This window comes from Podarcis filfolensis (genome assembly GCF_964270895.1).
Source record: "Podarcis filfolensis genome assembly, chromosome: 5".
NCBI classification, from domain to species: Eukaryota; Metazoa; Chordata; class Lepidosauria; order Squamata; family Lacertidae; genus Podarcis; species Podarcis filfolensis.
In genome coordinates this window covers 63,623,415-63,643,496 of record NC_139608.1, presented here as the reverse complement: position 1 = coordinate 63,643,496, position 20,082 = coordinate 63,623,415, and the positions used below count along the sequence as shown (strand labels likewise).

General features: G+C 42.4%; 1 protein-coding gene across 2 annotated transcripts in view; it reads right to left on the bottom strand.

The window, feature by feature from the left end:
* The window catches only part of SLC16A12 (solute carrier family 16 member 12), a 41,315-nt gene that overhangs the window by 15,669 nt on the left and 5,564 nt on the right, over positions 1 to 20,082 (bottom strand). Inside the window, exon 2 of one of the 2 annotated variants that reach the window (XM_083614141.1) lies at positions 6,734 to 6,803. The exons of the other annotated variant lie outside the window; for it this stretch is intronic. The gene's annotated coding sequence lies outside the window, so the exon portion shown is untranslated. The remainder of the gene's footprint in view (positions 1 to 6,733; positions 6,804 to 20,082) is intronic. 2 annotated transcript variants of the gene reach the window in all.

Sequence of the window (20,082 nt, the reverse complement as noted above, 5' to 3'; positions counted from 1 at the left end):
TGAGTCCATTTCAAGATAAACAACGATAAGCAGCTTGGAAGAAGCTTTTAGTTCCATTTCAGCTTTATTAGCACTGATCTTGAGGCCAACTCTAATGTTATGGCCCCACATCATAACTACCAATAAAGTACCAGGAATGTGCTCAGGACTCACATTTGTAATAGCTTGCGCAATGGTCCCTACCTTGACAGAACTCTGGTGTGGTGCCAGCCAGGCCAGGACTTTGGGGCAGAGGGCCAAGGTCCCATTCAGTGGAATGAGCTATTCATAACAGGAAGCAGTTCTGCACATTTCCCTATACCTCTATATCTGTGCTGGGTAGAAGAGTATTCATGTCTTTCATCCAGTTGTCAAGGGTCTCCATTCTTTATTTGTAAAACTGTGATCATTAAAGCTGCCTCGTATCCTCTGCTGCGCATCAAGTGCCCTGCTTGAACATATACACCAACTCCAAGCAAGATGTGGCTCTCAGATCAACAGGAGATCTGGCAGGAAAGTGCTTCCTAAGAATCTCAACATTTTGCATATTAACTTTTATGCATGACTTGTTTTAAACATTTACATTCCATTTCCCTCAAACGTTTCTATAAAAGCTGCTCCTTTATAGCCGTGCATGTGACTTACATGCAACCACACCAAAAGTGGAAGAGAGGTTCAGAAGAAGGGTGGTGGGATGAAAAGGAGGGCAGGATTCCTGGCACCTTTAACAGATGTAGAAAAGCAGGATTGCAGCAGGTATAGCAGCCCTGCTCCCCCTTCCATCTGACCACTCTACTCAAACTGTTTTAAGTGCCGAGAGAAAAATCAGTCTGTATCAATGCTCCACATGCATCCAAGATTATTTCCAGTGTCCTTATGACATAGTGAACATTAAAATGCTCCTAGCTTTCCCCAATCTAATCCAGATTTACCCTACCTGAAGGAAATCCAATGAGTTTTTAAAAAAGAAAAACCTGTTGCCATAACAACCCATTGTCATGTTTCTGGAAGTACCCTAAAAGGCATCACAATCCCCACCCCAATAATGGTGTGTTGCCTTTAACTCATGCCTGAAAGAAATGCAACAGGTACAGTTTCCCCCTACGTCATGCTACTTGCTTGTCAGACAGAATGATCCCCTCCTCCTCTCTTCCAAGTGTTGTTTTGGGGGCTCTCCCAGCTCTCCGATGAGGATTTGGGGGAGATGGAGGGGAGGGAGCCTCACTGCACGAGCGGAAGCCATTGCACTGGTTTCTGCTAGCGTGCCAGCTAAATTTAAACCAGTCCTAAGGGTTGTCTTCAACCAAGTCTTACTCAAAGTAGACCCACTGAAGTTTATTGACTAACTTCGGTTCATTAATTTTAGTGGGTCTATGCTAAATAGGCCTTAGTTCAAGACAACCCCAAGAGACTTCGTCTGGAAAACAAAGGTGTCAAATCTAAATGTGACCTTAAACCTAGAGCTTCCCTAAAAGCTTCTCTAAAAGGCAGCGATTTCTACCTGCTCCTGCAGTGAACAACACAGGATAATATCACCAAGGCAACAATAAACATCCATAAAAATGGCAAAGGTAGTTTCTCTCCCAAATAGGTTTTATCTTAAACATAGCAAACACAGTACATAAAGAGTTCACTTGTAATATATCAGTGGTTCAGGTTTAACAAACTGAAGAACAGCGTCCTCTTTCCATGCTCCTCCCGATGGAAACATGCAGATGGGGACAGATGTACCCCTGCTTTAAGTCGTTTACATAGTGTCTTCTCTTGTTTATTATTTACTACAAAGCTCAATGACTAAGCTTTTTAGTGACGAAACGTCGGATTACCGGAACGACGTCCGAGCACTGAACCACTGGTATATCACAAGTGGACTCTTTATTACTGCATTTGCAATTGTTCAAGATAAAATCTGTTTTGGAAAGAGAAGAAATGAGCACTGAACCACTGATATATTACTAGTGAACTCTTTATTGACCGTGTTTGCTATTGTTTAGGATAAAACCTATTTGGGAAAGAAACTGCCTTAGCCATTTTTATGGACGTTTATTGTTTGTTTGAAAATAGTTGCCTTGGTGATATTATCGTGCATTGATTGCAGCAGTCATTGTTCATTTTTTTATTCTTATTCTCCTGCAGTGGGCAGCTGAGTGAAGGAGCCGTGTGTGCTAGGTTGCAGTCCATTCATGCAGGGAGATGGTCAAGTTGCTTTAAGAGCTGCATGGGAAAGGACATCTCAGTGGGTGTGAAGTGTCATGCAGGGCGAGAAGCTGTACCTGCACTCTTCTAAATTGCTTTCAGTAGGGCATTTGTAGAAGAGAGCTTACAATCCCAGTTACCTTGCGGGCATATTGAAAGGATAGCAAATGAGCCTGGATCCTGCAACTGGCAGCTGGACTCTCGATCCCACTAAGGGACTTCAGAGGGAAAGGTCACTGCCACACCATACATTTAAAGCACATGGCCTCCCCCTCTGGGAACTGTAGTTTACTCCTCACTTAGCTACAAATCCTAGCACCCCAAACTGCAATTCCCAGAATCCTTTTGGGAGTCATATGCTTTAAATGTATGGTATAGATGTGACTTTCTACTGCTGGACTTTTTCAGACCAGGAAGCAGAGGCAGCTGTGAAGCCTGCAGTCAGAGCAGTGAAGGAATGTTCAATGGGAATAAAGAAAACACACCATCCATGGCCGCTGTGCAATGTTAAATTAGGCTCAATCCTGCACCCCGTGAAATGATAAAGAAATTCTAAACCCTGAGAATGAGGAGGAAAATTAAAGATTTATTTATTATTATTTTTTGCAGGGGAAGGAAACAGAACTAATAGAAATATCCTGTTGAGGCTTTTTTTTTTAGGGCCATTTGGAAATACCATTGTATTCATCTTAGTGCAATGAGACACACCTTCCTAATCTGTAGATCAAATGTTGGGGAAACTAATCTCTGCATTTCCTCAAGGCAAAAACATCACCAGCATCACCATCACCGTGGCCAACAGACTTTGAAGAGCAAGCATAGCAGCAAGTCAATAAAATGGAAGGTGTTTTTCCTAGGTGGTATCTCTGTGTTTCTGTTGCTTCTGGGGGGGGGGATTTCCCAGTAGTGAATAAGTGATAGGGAAACTTGATGAAAACTGGACAGCTGTTAAAAGCTCAGCAGCCCCATGAAGGACGGGAATGGTGAAGCTAAATGGAAATCAGATACATCAGAGTGAGGATACTTAATCTGCCTCAACTCTAGAACTCGTGAGTAGTCGCCATCTAAAAACACGTACTATGAGAAGCTGTACATGTAACAGAAGCTAAAAGCGGAATAAATACAAGCTCTCGTTCACGTCAACATGAAGTCAGAAACAGCATCCACTTGGGTGGATAACTGCAAAACAGTGTGGGATTAAGTATTAAGGGCTAGACATGATACAATGGCAGCACTTCAGCCACATTGGGAGCTGTAGGGGCACAGGATGGAGCCTGAACAATTAGAAGGAAAGGAAGCAACCAGAAAACCAATGGAATTTCTGACATTTTCTTTTAGGCAGTAGACCCCACACAACATCACAAGGTTGTGTGTCGGTGTTGTTTCTAAATGACCCCTCAGTTTCAAACATAAAACTTGGAAGGCTGATGATCAAGAAACAGAAACCCAATGGGCACACCCCATGCTTAATCACCCCATGCTTTGGACTCGGGCTACATTTCCCATCAAGATCTCTTTCTCAGACCATTACGCCTGTTCCCTTGTTAAATACAGGGTTGCCTTGTGAAACCGTCCTGCCTCTTTAAAAGCTGCAAATCATGATGTCGCTGTAATCTTTCTCACTTTGTTTTTCCCGCAGTCCTACTGCCCACTTTCTCTCCAACCACACCTTGTTCCTCCAGTTATTTAATTAATTCCTCTGTAATTAATCCTGGACTGCACACAAACCCTCACAGAAAGTGTAAACTGGGTACATGATCTTGAGGAAGAACACTTACTGAAACCAACCAACCAACCAACAATTTCCATTAGTCAGCATCAGAATTAAGTTCCAACCCTTTGTGGATTCCAGGGGAAGAATTTCTAGGTCAGAGAGCCGGTCCTGGAGGCAAGCTGGAGCTCCAGCATTCCTAATTTTAAAAAGAAACTTGAGCAATGATCTATTTAATGAGCACTTCCGGTTCCTCAACTATATCTCTAGGTATTTTCCATCCCTAATTAGTGTTCTCTCATTTTCACATGGATATAAGTGAGGTCTTCCTTGCTATCAGGGTGGAAATCAAACAAGGCTAGGATCCATTGTTTCCTAGTCTTGAGCATGAAAAGATACCCAACCAGACCCACTGGCTTTTTTTTAATTGAGCATGTATTCTGATAATGGACAAAATCCATTACTAGTACTATAATATTAATCTTTCTCAATGGCCATTACTTCTACGTATTGCAGGTTTGCTTTGTGCGCTATGCTTCTGAAAATTATGATGCCTATCATTGTATATCATCAAGCCTCATTGTATTGATTCCACCCTCTCTCAACTACCACCACTGTTGACCATCAGGGGATTTATGGAAGCAATAAAAGAATATATCCAAAAGCAGGGGGTGTCCATAGCTCAACCACAAGAATCATGTGAGATTTCTTTAGACGTATGGGCTTTTTAAAAAGGGGGCTTTAACATGGCAGTTATTGACGAACATGTTGCAACAATGAGGCTCGACACTGCAGTGCAGTCAGCAATGCAAACACAAATCACAAATCTGACAGAATCTCCATTAACCAAGTTATTAGAAACTCCTTGCTTTAAGAGCTCATTGGGTTTGTGGGAAATGGGTGTGTTTCAGTATACGCTGGAGTTTCCACAAAAGTTCACCTAAAGTAAAATCAGAGGTGAATTTGGAAAGGCCTTGATCAACTAAACTGATCTGTAGGGACTACGAGAGAAGTTGTTGCTGTTGCTAATGTTTTATAAGCGGTAAATAAGAAAATGAGGGTGGGGTGTGGATACACTCACACAAGAGATCACACATGCCTCATTTATTTTCACTTCCAAAAATCAAGATCTGTTGTATGCTACCGTAGCCCCCTTGCCTCATATGGCACTGTATCGGCAGCACCAAATACTCTCCAATTCCCAAAATTGACTTGAAAATTTATTCAATGCTCCTGAATAAACCAAGTTGCCTAGAAGCCATAGGTCGATTGAGCAGCTTTGAAGCAGCAATCCTCCCCACCCCCATGTGAATTCTGAGGTGGTACAGTCCTAACAAGGAACAGCGTAGCTCAAAGGTGAGAACAGATTCCTGAGAGTGTTTGTTGACCTCATGTAAAGGTTTGGATACATTTGTGTCACCCTGGCTGAACCGTCTCCAAATCTCCTTTGCCAATCCCGCTTCAACCCTTGACCTGAAGTTGAGGCAGTCACAGAGGATAAAGAACATATTGCTTCTGTTTCAGTGCTGCGGCTGCTACAACTGCTTCTGCTGCTATCAGTGCCAATGTTATTTCATATCTATTAGCAGGCAACTGTGTATCAAGAACACACACGCCTGTGAGTTTATCCTCTAAACCAGGTGGGACTAGGATTTTAAAAGAGACCAGAAGTTTTTTTAGCCAGCAGAGAGGTTCAGAAATGAATGAATGCATGAAATTGTATTGTGACCCAAATACACAAATGTATAAACAGTAGAGACTGAAATAATATGGGATGTGCACTGATGGGAAGCGACCCATTGTGACCACCCCAAACCTTTTGCACATAGAGAAACATTTTAGCATCATGAGCACAAATCCTCATGAATGCTCAATAGAAAGAATATCTAGCTGGGCCCATAGCTACCTAATTTAAACTGCAACACATTATTTTTTTAGATTTCTAAATAATGTAAACAGTTTGGAATGGCAACATTAGTTGTTGTTGTTGTTGTTGTTGTTGTTTGTTTTGTTTTGTGTGTGAGGCTGCCTCTGAAAACGGTTCAGAAACTTCAACTGGTGCAGAATTTGGTGGCCTGGTTTCTCATTGGGGTAAGATGGTTTGAATATATTACATTGCCCCTGGCCCAACTGCACAGGCTGCCAATTACTTTCCAGGCCCAATTCAAAGTGCTGGTTTTGACCTATAAAGCCTTAAATGGCCCAGGACCACAAGGTCCACCTCCCTCCATATGAACCAACCTGAATGTTGTGATCATCATCTGAGGCCCCTTTTACAAGAGGTTTGGAGGCTGGCAACACAAGAACGGGCCTTTTCTGTGCCAGGGAGGCTGACCTGGCACCTTCATTATACAGTGGTACCTCAGGTTACATACGCTTCAGGTTACAGACACCGCTAACCCAGAAATATTGCTTCAGGTTAAGAACTTTGCTTCAGGATGAGAACAGAAATCATGCTCCTGCGGGGCAGCAGCAGTGGGAAGCCCCATTAGCTAAAGTGGTGCTTCAGGTTAAGAACAGTTTCAGGTTAAGAACGGACCTCCAGAACGAATTAAGTACTTAACCTGAGGTACCACTGTATACCGGTATATTTAGGTGCCAGGCAGAAATGTTTCTCTTCAACCAGGCCTTGGGCTGATTAACATTCCAAGGGCTTTTAAATGTGTTAATGGAGTAAATGATTTTGCTTCCGTTTTTGTTTTCTTATGTATTTTGTGTTATGTATTTTGAGTTCTTATTTCGTATTTTTGAGTTGTGAACCACCCTGCGATTTATTATAATAAATAACAGTAATAGCAACAATAATGTAAACCCCGTGTGTATCTGAATCCGTAACGCTTTGCTTACCTTGTGGATTTGGGAGCTGCCGGGATATGTACTTGTCAGCAGATCAGAGCAAAGAGATGGAAGGACATATCTGTAAGTAAATAAACATAAGGTGGTTCTTAAAAAAAAGAGAGAGGGATTTATATAAAGTTCATTGTACGTCGCAACATGAGAAGCTGGGCATGTCCACACTTTTACATCCATATCTTACATTAAGGAGTTCAAGAGGAATGGCAGAGGAGTTGAAGCTAAGATGGGAGATAATCCTGCACCTGATGACATGTAACATCAGGGGATTGGCTCCACACTCTTATCAAAAATGGTCCACAGAGGGTAGGATAATTCTGGATCTGGCTTGAAAGGTGAAAAAAAAAATCCCTATCCGTATTTTCTAGTGCGGTCACTCCAAAACACATCTCACCCCCAATTTTTGTTAATCAGTAGCCATATTGTGTTACGGTGAAGTCAAGATTTGGCATGTGTTCCAAAGATAAAGGCATAGTTAAGATGAGTGCTACCACTAGGCAGCATGAGATAGTTCGACTCAGGTGAAAAATCTCAGAATTGTCTTAGAGTACATGACTTCTGCTCTCATCTTAAGTCTAGAACAGAATCGTTGGGCTAAAAGCAACACCACAAGCAAAGTATCAACTGGATAAAATGAAATGAAATGAAACAATGAAAGAGAAGAAAAAGAAGTGGAGGTCAAGGGAAAGCACTTTTTCCTTACCTATATGGATGTTAGGAAACTTTGAACTGATCACACAACTAATGCTCTGGTCTTTCAAAGAGAGAGACTCACATTCCATAAGTTTAAAGGTAACTGGTGTGGCCAAGGAAGTCAGCAAATTCTCTGTGCTCAATGAGCAATTTGGAGTTGCTGAATAACTCACATTCCCAAATGTCTATTTTTCTGTATTACACACTTTTCTCAAAAGCTTTATTTTGAACTCCCACAGTAGAACAAAAGAAAAAGACCATGTTATTATCTGAGCAACCAGCCAGCAGTAACTTCATGAACAGGGAATGGTTATTTGGGGGGGGGGGGGTTGTCCTACAGATTTGCACAGTTGCACTGTAACCAATATGGACAAAGGTTTTCAGGAGCTGCCATTTTCTTCCATTTGGTTGTTGATGTTCTCCCCTGCCCTTCTACCCAAGAGTGTTACATTTAGAAAAAGAACCCCAGTCCATTTTGCCATTTTACTTAAGTGTGTTCATAATGTATTTTTAAAATAATCAAAATAAAAACAAAAACAACCCAATAACACACACACACCCGATAGCATTGGCTGCCAATCATCCAAAGGCCTGGTTAAAGAGGAACATTTTTGCCCTCACGGCTTACACTATACCACAAGATCTGAAGGTAGTTCTGTTATGCCATCTTCAGGATTTGATCAATGGTATTTTCCTGAAGTGGGACGCGGGTGGCGCTGTGGGTTAAACCATAGAGCCTAGGACTTGCTGATCAGAAGGTCAGCGGTTCAAATCCCCATGACAGGGTGATAAATAGGTACTTCTCCAGCGGGGAGGTAAATGGTGTTTCCGTGCGCTGCTCTGGTTCGCCAGAAGCGGCTTAGTCATGCTGGCCACATGACCCAGAAGCTGTACACCGGCTCCCTCGGCCAATAAAGAGAGATGAATGCCGCAACCCCAGAGTCAGTCACAACTGGACCTAATGGTCAGGGGTCCCTTTACCTTTACCTTTATTTTCCTGAAGTACAGTGGTACCTCGGTTTAAGAACAGTCCTGTTTAAGAACGATTTGGTTTACGAATTTCACAAAACCGGAAGTAGTGTCCCGGTTTGCAAACTTTACCTCAGTCTAAGAATGGAAGCCGAACGGTGGAAGGGCATCGGCGGCAGGAGGCCTCATTAGGGAAAGTGCACCTCGGTTTAAGAAGGGACTTCCAGAACGGATTAAGTTCATAAGCCAAGGTACCACTGTACTTGTAAATCCACCCTACCAAGCCTGAGAGTGTGTGTAAACTAAAGCAGAGCTGATTTGGGATTCTAGCAGGAATCTGAGGCAAACTAGTCATGGAAAAGAAACCTGAGTGAGAAGCCTACAGAGTGGACTTTTCCCATTGTCATTCCATCCCTGCAGGATCCCCAAGAACATGCTCTATGGGGAGCCAGCTTCTGGCACTAGGCCTGTTGGCAGACCAACTCTATGTTACAAAGACGTCTGCTGGCAACATGAACCCCGTTTTATGTTTGTGCCTGGAGACAAACAGCCAGGTTGTGCTTCCACAGCAGTGACCAGAGGAGGAATGATAGCTGTGAGGAGTGCAGAAAGAAGAAACACCATGGTGCACCTGTAGCAACAAAACCGGACCCCTTCATCTGCCCCAGCTGCAATCCAACATGTCTCCTCCGCATCGGTCTCTACAGTCAGAGCAGGCACTGTCCAACAGCTTGACCTCATCCTCAATGGCACACTCCTCCATTGTCTCCTGAGACAGACAGATGCCAACAAAAACTCAGGGGAACACTTCATGTGTCTGATGAAGTGAATTGTAGTCCATGGAAGCTTATGCTTTAAGAAATGTGTTAGTCCTTAAGGTGTTACAAAACTCATTCTTTTTTGTAGCAAGAGACTAGCACAGCAGTTGTCTGGTAGCCAAGTGGCATGGGAAAATACGGAATATCACAGTCTTACTAAATCAACATGCTATAGAAGTGGAAGACTGACAAATGAACATCAGAAAAATAGGCTTATCCAAAGATGTTATTTGCAATGGTTCGCATATACTGTTTTAGAATAATCAACTATCTACTTAGTTTCCCCCTCTTACAAACATGTCTCTCTCCCACTCCATCATTTCCAAGGTCCTTATGTATACCAGATTGTTAGTTATTATTATTTCTATGAATATCTGCATAGGTATGTTTCATATAGGTGTCATCATTTTTGTAGCAATATATGAATGTATGATTGGACTCTTAAGTATAATACACGTGGTTTTTTAAAAATAAATAAATAAATAAAGGAGGTAGTGAAGTTGCTGCTACTCTTGAGTAATTCAAATAGGGGTGGGGAACTGAGTCCGGCCAGTGGGCCAAATCCTAATATCCACATACACCCAGGGGGCAAGTTTGACAGGTGGGTGAGACCACCCACCTGTCAATCACCCGACATCATCATGACATTGGGACGCAATATTGCCTTTGAAGTTCATTTCTAAGTGGTTTCCGTGGAAAATGGAAACAGAAAGCCGTCTGCACTCTTTCCAACAGCTGTGCCAGAGGAGAGGAGAGGAGAGCATGAGCTAGATGCTTGCTGCTGATTGGAACATTCTGTTCTACACTCTTAATGTATGCAGTGCCTGCCTGAGTAGACATGGATGTAAGAATGCTCTTGTTCCCATTAAAGGTCATATGGGGCCAGGGACAGGAGAAGAGGCCATGTGAGATCAAGGCATACCCTTGCATCTCTGCCATGTGTGTAAGCAACACACCCTTGTGCGAACCTCCCAAAGAAAATGGAACACATCTGTGCCAGCTTTTCATTAATACTTGCTTTGTTTTTTGCTTCATTTGGAAAGGATTAATCAACGATGGGATCATTACCCCTGCAGAATTCTGGCTGTGTGCAATGACAGATCAGTTGTTTAAAGCAAAGAAGAAGAAAATAAAAGGGATCAGGGACCATGCAAATAAAAGAAAGATCAGGCGGGCTACCTCTGGTTAAGCTCTTCTCAGGGTCCTCCCTTGGAAACAATGCATTTAAGAGACCCAACGGCCGCAGATAGGTGACAATAGATAGGATTAACTGGAACTCTTTGCTATACCCATTTCATGTCTGAGCTGCATCTTCTTGTGTGGCGGTTTGGTTCAGACATGAAGGTGCCATTGCTTATGGAGCCAAGACAGCCCCACCCACACCCGAGACAAAAGTAGCAGCAGGCTTGGGGAAGCCACAATGTTTGCAGAAGTTCAGGTTTATTCTGGGGCAGTGGCAAGCATTATCGGATGACAAGCATTACTCAGTTCCATTCCAATCTGGTTCAGACCTGGCCATGAGACCGAGATGTCATTGATCACCCTTTGTAGAAAGTGGGACGGGGGAGTGTGACCTCGCTCTTGCTTCATGATCTTTCATTGGCTTTCGATTTCATTGGCTATGATATCCTCCTGGACTGGCTCCAGGGAATGGGAACTGGGGGCATAGTTTTACAGCAACCATGTGCTTCATGTAACCATTTAGTCTGTCTTAGTCATGCAGTTGTGCAATGGGTTGTTTTTATGTAGGCTCCTCAGGTAGTGTGTGCTGAGGTTGCAAGTTTGTTTGTTTGTTTTGAGATTGTTTACTCCCACACTTGTGCAGCTATTATAATTACACTATATGTATATTAATGTTTTATGTTTAACAAGCTGTGGGATCAGTTAGATCACACATACCATTTGTGGACATTGATGAATGTTACATAGTGGAATATTGTTATGTATCACTACATTGTTTTACAGCAAAATGAATGTTATCAATAAAAGCATAGTTTTCTGTTTGTAAATGAGGTCATCCTCAGTACCTTCCACTACGTATTTTATCTTTATAGCTTTCTTGGGTACCCAAAACCAAAATGGTAAGTGTCAATGTTTCTATCAACAAAGGGTTAAATGCAAGATCACTTTGTTCACATTAATCCTTGTATGATTGATTTTTTTAAAGTATGATGAGAAAAGTAAACAATAATCTAATGGTTTCCTGAGCAATTATTGTTACTGAAAAGTTAAGCCACCGAACCAGAGGATAAAAATAATAACCAAGTGATCTACTTGATTTTCCATAGCAACAATGTATCAGCCAGCTTTAAAGTCATTATCCTAAAGGTCTCTCCCCTTTCAACTAAACCACCAAAGAGATAACTTTCTCGTGGGAAACACTTCGCCTTGGATATATATTATTTCCTTTCTTTCCTTTTGGCAGAAAATAAAAGGTTAAAGTTTAATTTTAAAAAATGAAAACAAGAAAAAGATCGGGGGTGGTGGTGTCTGTATCATAACTTCCTTTTAAAATCAAATCCATTCATTATGGGGTTTTTCCCCAGAATACACCACAAACGAAAGAAATGTTATTTCCTTAAAGATCACCGCCCACGCCATTAGCTTCTCACAAAAATGCTAAATGATCAAGCTTAGTGAGAATGATTACAATCTTCTACTATAACATAAAATAAGATACAAAATATGAAAGCGAAGAAATGATTGAGTCCAATTCACTCCCAGGGGAGACCAGACAGGCACACAATTTTAAGTAAGCTTAAGATTTTATTGCTAATTTTAAATGGTTTATATCCTTTATATCGCTTTTGTGACCACTTAGAAATGATGGTGTTAATATATGGCAAATGGCAGAAATCAATCAAATCAATAAAATGATCAATAAAGTACTGAATTTTATCCTTTGATCCAATCCTTCCTCCAAGGAACTCAATGAACGGATGCACCAAATGCAGAGGAAACCTCTTTTCCCACCCAGATGCCTTCCAATATTATGACCTGGTCTGCATGGCGCAGTGAGCCAATTTGTGTTTGAATTTGCAGGTTCCCAGAGAGGAGCTCACAGTACTTTGCTCCTTTCCTGCCCCTCTTGGCTGCTGAATTAAGCTAAGCCAAGATTTGTTCTAGTGTGTCATCCACACCGGGACTCACGATTAACTTTCTTCTCCTCGCTATCAGCTAAGGTCAAGAACAAACCTTGGCTGAAGCTTGTGGTTAGCAAGGAGAGAGCCTAATCATGAGCCCCAGTGCAGATATTGAGTTGATGACTTGGGCATGGAGGGTGCTAATTGGTTCCAACCAAACCTGTGGTTTTGAATCTGCAAAAGGGGGGTCTGTACAAGACGGAACCTGCTGTACTGGCGAAAGAAACCAATCTTTCCGTAAGATAATGGCGCTAGCCAGCCAAGCTAAGTATCCCCATTTGCATCACCAAACAGGCGGCCATGTTATCATGGAGACAATGGAGGGATGGTGTTATACAGGAGGGGGCAAACATTTTCCCTACCCCCTCACCTGGCTGGAGGTGACATCATATTGTAAGGAGGAGAACAGCAAAGGCTGGTTGGCATGTTTAATGTTGACTGGAAGCTGGAAAGACAGAGAGGCTTCTTGCTCTCTGCTGAATCCAAAGCTATGGCATTGGGGACCCCTCACCCCACCCCTAGAACCCTAACAGGGGAGCAAGATCTGTTGGAGCATTGATGTAATAAGCCATTCCATCCTATGCTCAGGTTGTATATATGTGTAAATACAACCATGTATCCTAAAGACACTACAATCTCCATTGACCTGCATTCCAACGAAACCAAACCCTGAATGAGCTCCTGGAATCCCTGGAATCTCTTGCTGCTCAAAGATTGGGGCATGCACAGTAACACTCATAGATGCAAATGTAGCCTGACTATCCAAGAGGATTTTCTGGACTCAGAACACTGTATGTGGCCTGGGCCCTCTACCCCACCTGCAGCCTGTATTTCTGTGTATGTCATAGTAATACTAAAACAAATGTCTCTGGCCTGATTAAGATGGTGCACAGCTAGCGTCTCACTTCATGTGAAGTGAAATAAATAAAAAGTGAGAAGGATTCCCCTGCTGGTCTCCACATTTTAGGCCCCAGAAGCTGCAACCTTATACATGCTTACCTGGGAATAGGGAGGGTAGATCAAGCATCAAATTGGCCCACAGTCCACTTTTCTCTAGTTTTGCTTGCAGTGTCTTTCTGTGAATTTCTCTAATACTGGGCTTTTTTTTCCCTTTTACAAGTTTTTGAATTCGACAGCCTTTGTTCCCATAGGACAGGCATAGGCAAACTCGGCCCTCCAGATGTTTTGTGACTACAGCTCCCATCATCCCTGACCTCTGGTCCTGTTAGCTAGGGATCATGGGAGCTATAGTCCCCAAACATCTGGAGGGCCAAGTTTGCCTCTGCCTGCCATAGAATTTGGTCAGCTACCATCTTTGATCTTAACTGCGTATTCAATTTAACTTCTTTTATTCACTGTTGAGATGATTATGTTAGCCATTAACCACTGTTAACGCATATTGGCTTATTGTTAATCTTTCTCTCACTTTTTGGCCCTGTGACGCAAGCAGAAAGCACAGTCATTGTCTTTCATCTAAATGTGAGTCTATGTTATTTATTAATGTAGCGAAAAATGAGCTTTACTTGTACAGTGGTAACTCTGGTTATGAACTTAATTCATTCCGGAGGTCTGTTCTTAACCTGAGGTACCACTTTAGCTAATGGGGCCTCTCACTGCCACTGGCACGCAATTTCTGTTCTCATCTTAGGGCAAAGTTCTTACTCAGAGGTACTACTTCTGGGTTAGCAGAGTGTGTAACCAGAAGCGCCTGTAACCTGAATCGTCTGTAACCAAGGTGTTTGTAACCCGAGGTACCATTGTATTTTGTGAGTGTTAAAATGTGAGCTGGATGCGTATATTTTTCTAATAACATTGTGACGAATTTATAATATTGTAATAAACAGTTAATATTTCCATCATGCTGTTTATGATTAATTTTCATTATTAATCCATGGAAAAATACCCAATACTTGTATTGTGGATTGTTGTTTTTTGTTGTTGTTTTTTCTGGACAGAGCATGTGGGTTGGGGGAGGGGGGACCATAAACATACAGTGCCCTGAAATCTGTCCAAAAATCGAAAGCAACAATCAATGAAATGGGCAGTCATTTGCTTGACAATGTAAATTGTGTAGATGGCAAGAAAAAAGTCACCAAGAAGACAAACTCCGGGGAGGGGATGAAGGTGCATCATCCCCTCAACCTCACTTCCAACAGACAGTAACCCTGAAGCAAGATGCATAATTCAATTAGCAAGGTAAAGGGGCATGGGTGGCGCTGTGGTCTAAACCACTGAGCCTCTTGTGCTTGCAGATCAGAAGGTTCGTGGTTCAAATCCCTGTGACGAGTGAGCTCCCATTGCTCTCTCCCAGCTCCTGCCAACATAGCAGTTCAAAAGCACGTTAGTGCAAGTAGATATATAGGTACCACTGTGGTGGGAAGGTAAATGGTGTTTCCATGCACTCTGGTTTCCATCACAGTGTTCCATTGTGCCAGAAGCGGTTTCGACATGCTGGCCACATGAACCGGAAAGCTATCTGTGGACAAACGCCTGCTCCCTCGGCCTGAAAGCGAGATGAGCGTCGCAACCCCACAGTCGCCTTTGACTGGACTTAACCATCCAGGGGTCCTTTACCTTTACCTTACTTCAATTAGCAATTACCGGCTCAGTGAGATTTCAGCCAATTCTAAAAGTGTAATAAAAAATTGTAAACAATAGTATTACTTATGAAGAGCTAAAGAGAACTGAAGCAAACTGGCACAGCTAATGTGTCTACCAAGTATCGCTGGGAGTCCCACTGAACTCAGTGGAGCTTACTTCCGCGTAGACAAAAGCACCCAAAATGCTTATTTTCTAGTCGCTCCGGATATTTGCATCATGCGCCATAGGATTACAAAATGTTATCTAAGGACACAACATCTCCTCCTCCAGGAAACAATCCCTTGCTGAGATGTGCAGCAACGGCGCCGCTGTACAACTTTGTTGTTTTGCCAATTTTACATCTCAGCCACAGGTCACTTTGCAAAACGCAGACCAAAGTCAAGCCATGTTATTGTCCCTCCCTCCCAAATGCAGTTTGACTGCAGGATCGCTACTACCAGTACTGCTACATTTGTTGGTAGAGGATATGCCTTTGCTGTGTAGTGACACAAACAGTATGTTTTTCCAACTGTTACAAAAATTCTAAGGTTTCAAATATAAAATAAATGTTTGTAGGTGCACAAGGTAAATACACGCATATAAGTATATAAACCACAAGTCTGAAAGAGTACAGAGAGCAATCCTGAAGCCATCTTGACCTTTAATGACCCCCCTTATTTCCTGTGCAGAAGGAAATATATTGGAGGAACCTTTTCCAATCATTCTTTTCACTTACAAATCCTGTCTTAAGGGCATATTTCGTGTATGAATAGGGTATGTCTATGACCTGGCCAGGTACTGCAATCAGTGACCATTATCAGGTATCTTGTCAGACAGGGGACAAGCCACACTCTCTTCTGTTATAGACCACTTCTTTCTGTGATACGTATATTATGCCTTTTGGGTGGTCTTTGGCTAAGGAGTTGGGGAATTTCAAAATGTCATTCTGGTGCACCGTTGCTCTGGGTCCTCACCTCCTTGCAAGGGGTGGTGGGACTCTGTTGCAACAGAAAAATAAAGATCTCCCTTGCTTTCACTCAATTTTCTCCGATCGACTTAGGGGGAAACTGAATCCTTTGATGGAGGGTTGGGCTGTAAAAGCCAACCCCAATTTTTTTCTAGAACACTATTATTGTTCTGGGTTACCCGTATCTAGGAAGCAATGTTATACTTCAAGACTTTCTTTGCTTTCTTTGTATTTTTTTTTCCAGACTTATATTCTGTTACAGCAGACTGGCTCATGTCGAGTTGGCCAACATGAAAACATTCCTTTCTCCAAAAATGTATTAATAGTAGGAGCACTAGTAGCAGAAGCGGTTATTTTTATGCTATCTTTATAGATAAAAGTAAGGTAGGAGGAAATGACAGCCCACCAACCTGGTCAAGTTCACAACCTAAATTCAGTAGAAAGGGAAACAGATGGAAAGGAAGCCAGAGAACTAGGAACATATAGCTCCATTTCAAATGAGGACTGAGGTGTAAAGGATTAAGAAAGGAGGGGAGTGGGGGGGGGACCCTGAACGGGCCAAGAAAAAGCACAGACATGTGGAAGTCAAGTTGTAAAGAAGCACAATATGCAGTCCTATAGACTGCTTACTTGACATGGAAACCAAGGTGGAACCCTGAACTCAACCGTTTCTATGCTTTTTTATTCAGCGTGACTTCCTCCGTGTAAAGCACGTCAACTCTTTTCTTAAACCAAACTTTTTTGAATCCAGAATCAAACATACTGTAATGTTAGTAAGCACACTTAATACACATGGGGGGGGTGACATTTGAGCAAAAACAGAGAGAAAGAGAGAGAGTTGAGGAAACAAATAATGCTGCTCCTTAATCTGTTTTCAGAAACGAAGCAAGACAGGAGGTTTGAAAACTCAGCAGTAAAGCAAAGAGTGAGGCAAAACAGCTTAAGGCTTAGGCTGTTGACTTTGTTCTATTATTTATTTAATAACAAAAGAAAATAACTCTTTGGATCTTTTCCATTGTCTCATGACTGCAGCAATGCACAATTTTTAATTTTTTTTAAAAAAAGTATGAAGCCTGCTTTTTCCTTAATTTTCCCACACACTCCATGTGCAGAGCCATCGTTGCAAAATATGCAGCTAAAACAAGGAGTTTCTCAGGACATCTCCATACCATACATTTAAAGAGCATCCAACTCACTTTTAAAGTCCAGGACTTCCCAAAAAATATGGGAACCTTAGTTTGTAAAGAATGTTATGAGGGGAAACTACAATTCCATAGATTTATCCCAATCACTTTTTTAAACAGATTTGCCACATTTATCACATGTGCAAATGAAAAAGGGCTTTTGCGCTTGTTGTTTCATGAAGAACCAAAGCAGGCAAATGTATTGTTAAGTGGCATACAGAGTCACGTGGCTAACGCATTCATGAAAGTCCACCATATATGTTTTTTTTACGGCGAAAGCTTTCGTGAACTACACTCCACTTCATTAGATGATTGAGACATCATTCTGAGTTGAAAGTGTGCATGTATTTTATTCCTAACCGTGGCCATTCACACACACAAAAAGTGGTGTTGATAACACAGACATCTTCACACTGGCAAGTCAGCTAACCCATGTCATGTGATTTGTGTTTTTTTTAAAGAATCCACTGTGACAATGCAATCCACAAATGACAGCACTGAACCTCTTGATGTATTGTAATTCTGGAGTTTCACACTGAAGTCTCCACTTGAGGTTCCTTTGCTCCAGAACAGTCACCTTAAGATCAATTACAAACCACGGCTTAGAATGAGTGAGCAGGCTCCTATAGAGGAGATTATAGCCACTTTGCTCGACCTTGGTTATTTTGCTTCTGCCCTGCGTTGAGCCAAGTCATGGATTGGCATAACCTGGACTTGTGATACAGCACTGTCCAGACAAACCACAAGCTATAAACCAGGTTTGACCTACCATGGTTTACAGCTTGTGATTTGTCCAGGAGAGTCAACCATAACCCTGGTTTCCAGTGGTTGCAGATGCTTCTTGAGACTGGGAGGTGGAAGGCAGGGAGACCAGCGGTAAGCAGAACCACAGTGAAAGACAGGGACAGCCAGGTGATACCTGGTTTGCTCCCATCCTCCTTCCCCGCAAAGTTCTACATGACTGAGGAGGAAGAATCTGGCAAGCAATGCCACTCCTTAGGCTGGTTGTATGTAATGAGACAGCAGGCAGGGGAGGCTGAGGTTGGTGGGGCAATGCATGCTTCCGATGACACACTAAGCCAAACCATGGCTTAGCTCAGAGGAAGGAGAAATTGGCCACTGTGTTCACTCTGGGAATCTGTACATAAAAATATTTCTGGATCGAGAAATGCTGTGCAGTGGGACTTTGAAATAAACTGTAGCAATGAAAATGGATTTTATGAAAACTGGTGCTACCTGTAATCAAGGCATAACTTTTAGAGCACGCCTTAATCCTGCCGCATTTTATTAAGTTTTCTTGTTGTCCTAGTAATTTGCCAGCATTGAAGGAAACGTTCCTTCATCAGCTCTGCAGGGAACAGGCATGGAAAGCTGTGAGCAGAAGGTGGCCACTCCAATCTGCTTGTTAATACAATCAAATCACTGTACTCAAAAGCCTCCATGCAAAACTCACTCGAACCAGTTCCTCCTGAGCAATGAATTCATCACTAGGCCTCTTTTGTTTGTTTTTTTAAGGTAGTAAGTGCAATCTGGCAGCATCATTGAGAGAAATGAGAGCTAGTCTAGAGGGCTCCATAAATAAATCCTGACGCAGGACCAAACTAATAGCAGCATAAAATAAGCATGTTTCTCCAAGGTTGAAAGCCTTAAGAAGTTTCTGCAGACTTCCATCTATGCCCAAATTTCACCGTAAATAAGTAAATTGTTGCCGATAAGGCTTGGATCCTAAAAAAATAATAAGGGAAGGAAGTTCATGGAAGGAAAGTTTTGCATCCCATGCAAACCATGCATCCTGCAGTGGTTTACTGGAAATTGGCCCAAATACTTACCTAAAGAAAATTTGCTTTCCCGCGGACCATGAGCAGAAGAAATCTATATTCAATGAGCCATAGCTCAGTTGTAGACCATCAAATTTAATCTGCTTTGAATGCAGAGGTTAAATTGCTAGCATCTTCAGGTACGTCTGGAAACACAATCCCTCCCTGTCTGAAACCCTGCCAGTCAGTGTAGACAATACTGAGCTAGACCGACCAACAGCCTGACTTGGTGTAAGGCGGTTTCCTAAGTTCATTTGAAGAAAAAGAATTATCGGTGCATTTGCACAAGTTCATCCTGTCCAATGTCCCATATCCAGTGGTGGCACTCTCCCCATTACACAATGAAAAGAGTGGGAGGAAGGGAATGAGAACAAGTATAGGAAGATTGTTGCACGCACGCACACACACACATCGCCCCAGACCCACAACATAGATGACAAATTCCATCACATCCATACCACCCACCACCCTGCTTATGGGTGCAGCCAGTGGAGTTCAGGGGGCGCAGCTGCCCATCCAACAAAATAAATAAATAAAAAATTTTAACTAACTGACCAATTATGCCACAGATAATGCAGTTCGGACCCCCTAGGATAAAGTCTGCCCGCCCCCGAATAAATCCTGGCTAGGCCCCCAACTCTGCCCATAATTTATCTGCAGATTTCCTGGGAAAGCTTATGACAATTCACACAAATAATGCAATAAAATCCATAAAGATGTCAATCCCGAACATTTAAAATCAAGCATCCATCCAAGAAGACTACTGTGGCTAATTCCCTTTCCACCCTTTCCAGAGATGAGTTTTTCTACTGCAGGGCAGCTTTTATATGACCCTTCTCCACGAAAGCACTAATACTAGCAATATGTGACAAGAGAATACAGGTTAGAAAGGGAGATGCATTACTTGATCCTTTTCATCGGTGGTTGAACCTGGGTCCTTATCCATGCAGAGCATGTGTTCTAACACTGAATCATGGCCAAGATGAACCTCCCCAGACACAAAGGTGGCCCAACCAGAAGAGGAGAAAATATTAATGTATATGCATCTTTTAATGTAGGGACAAGGAAAGTTGCACCAACCTTCTACCCCAGCCTTTGCCATCCATATGCCTTCCAGATGTTTTGGACTACAACTTCCATCAGTCCCAACCAGCTGCACTGCCTGGGGCTGC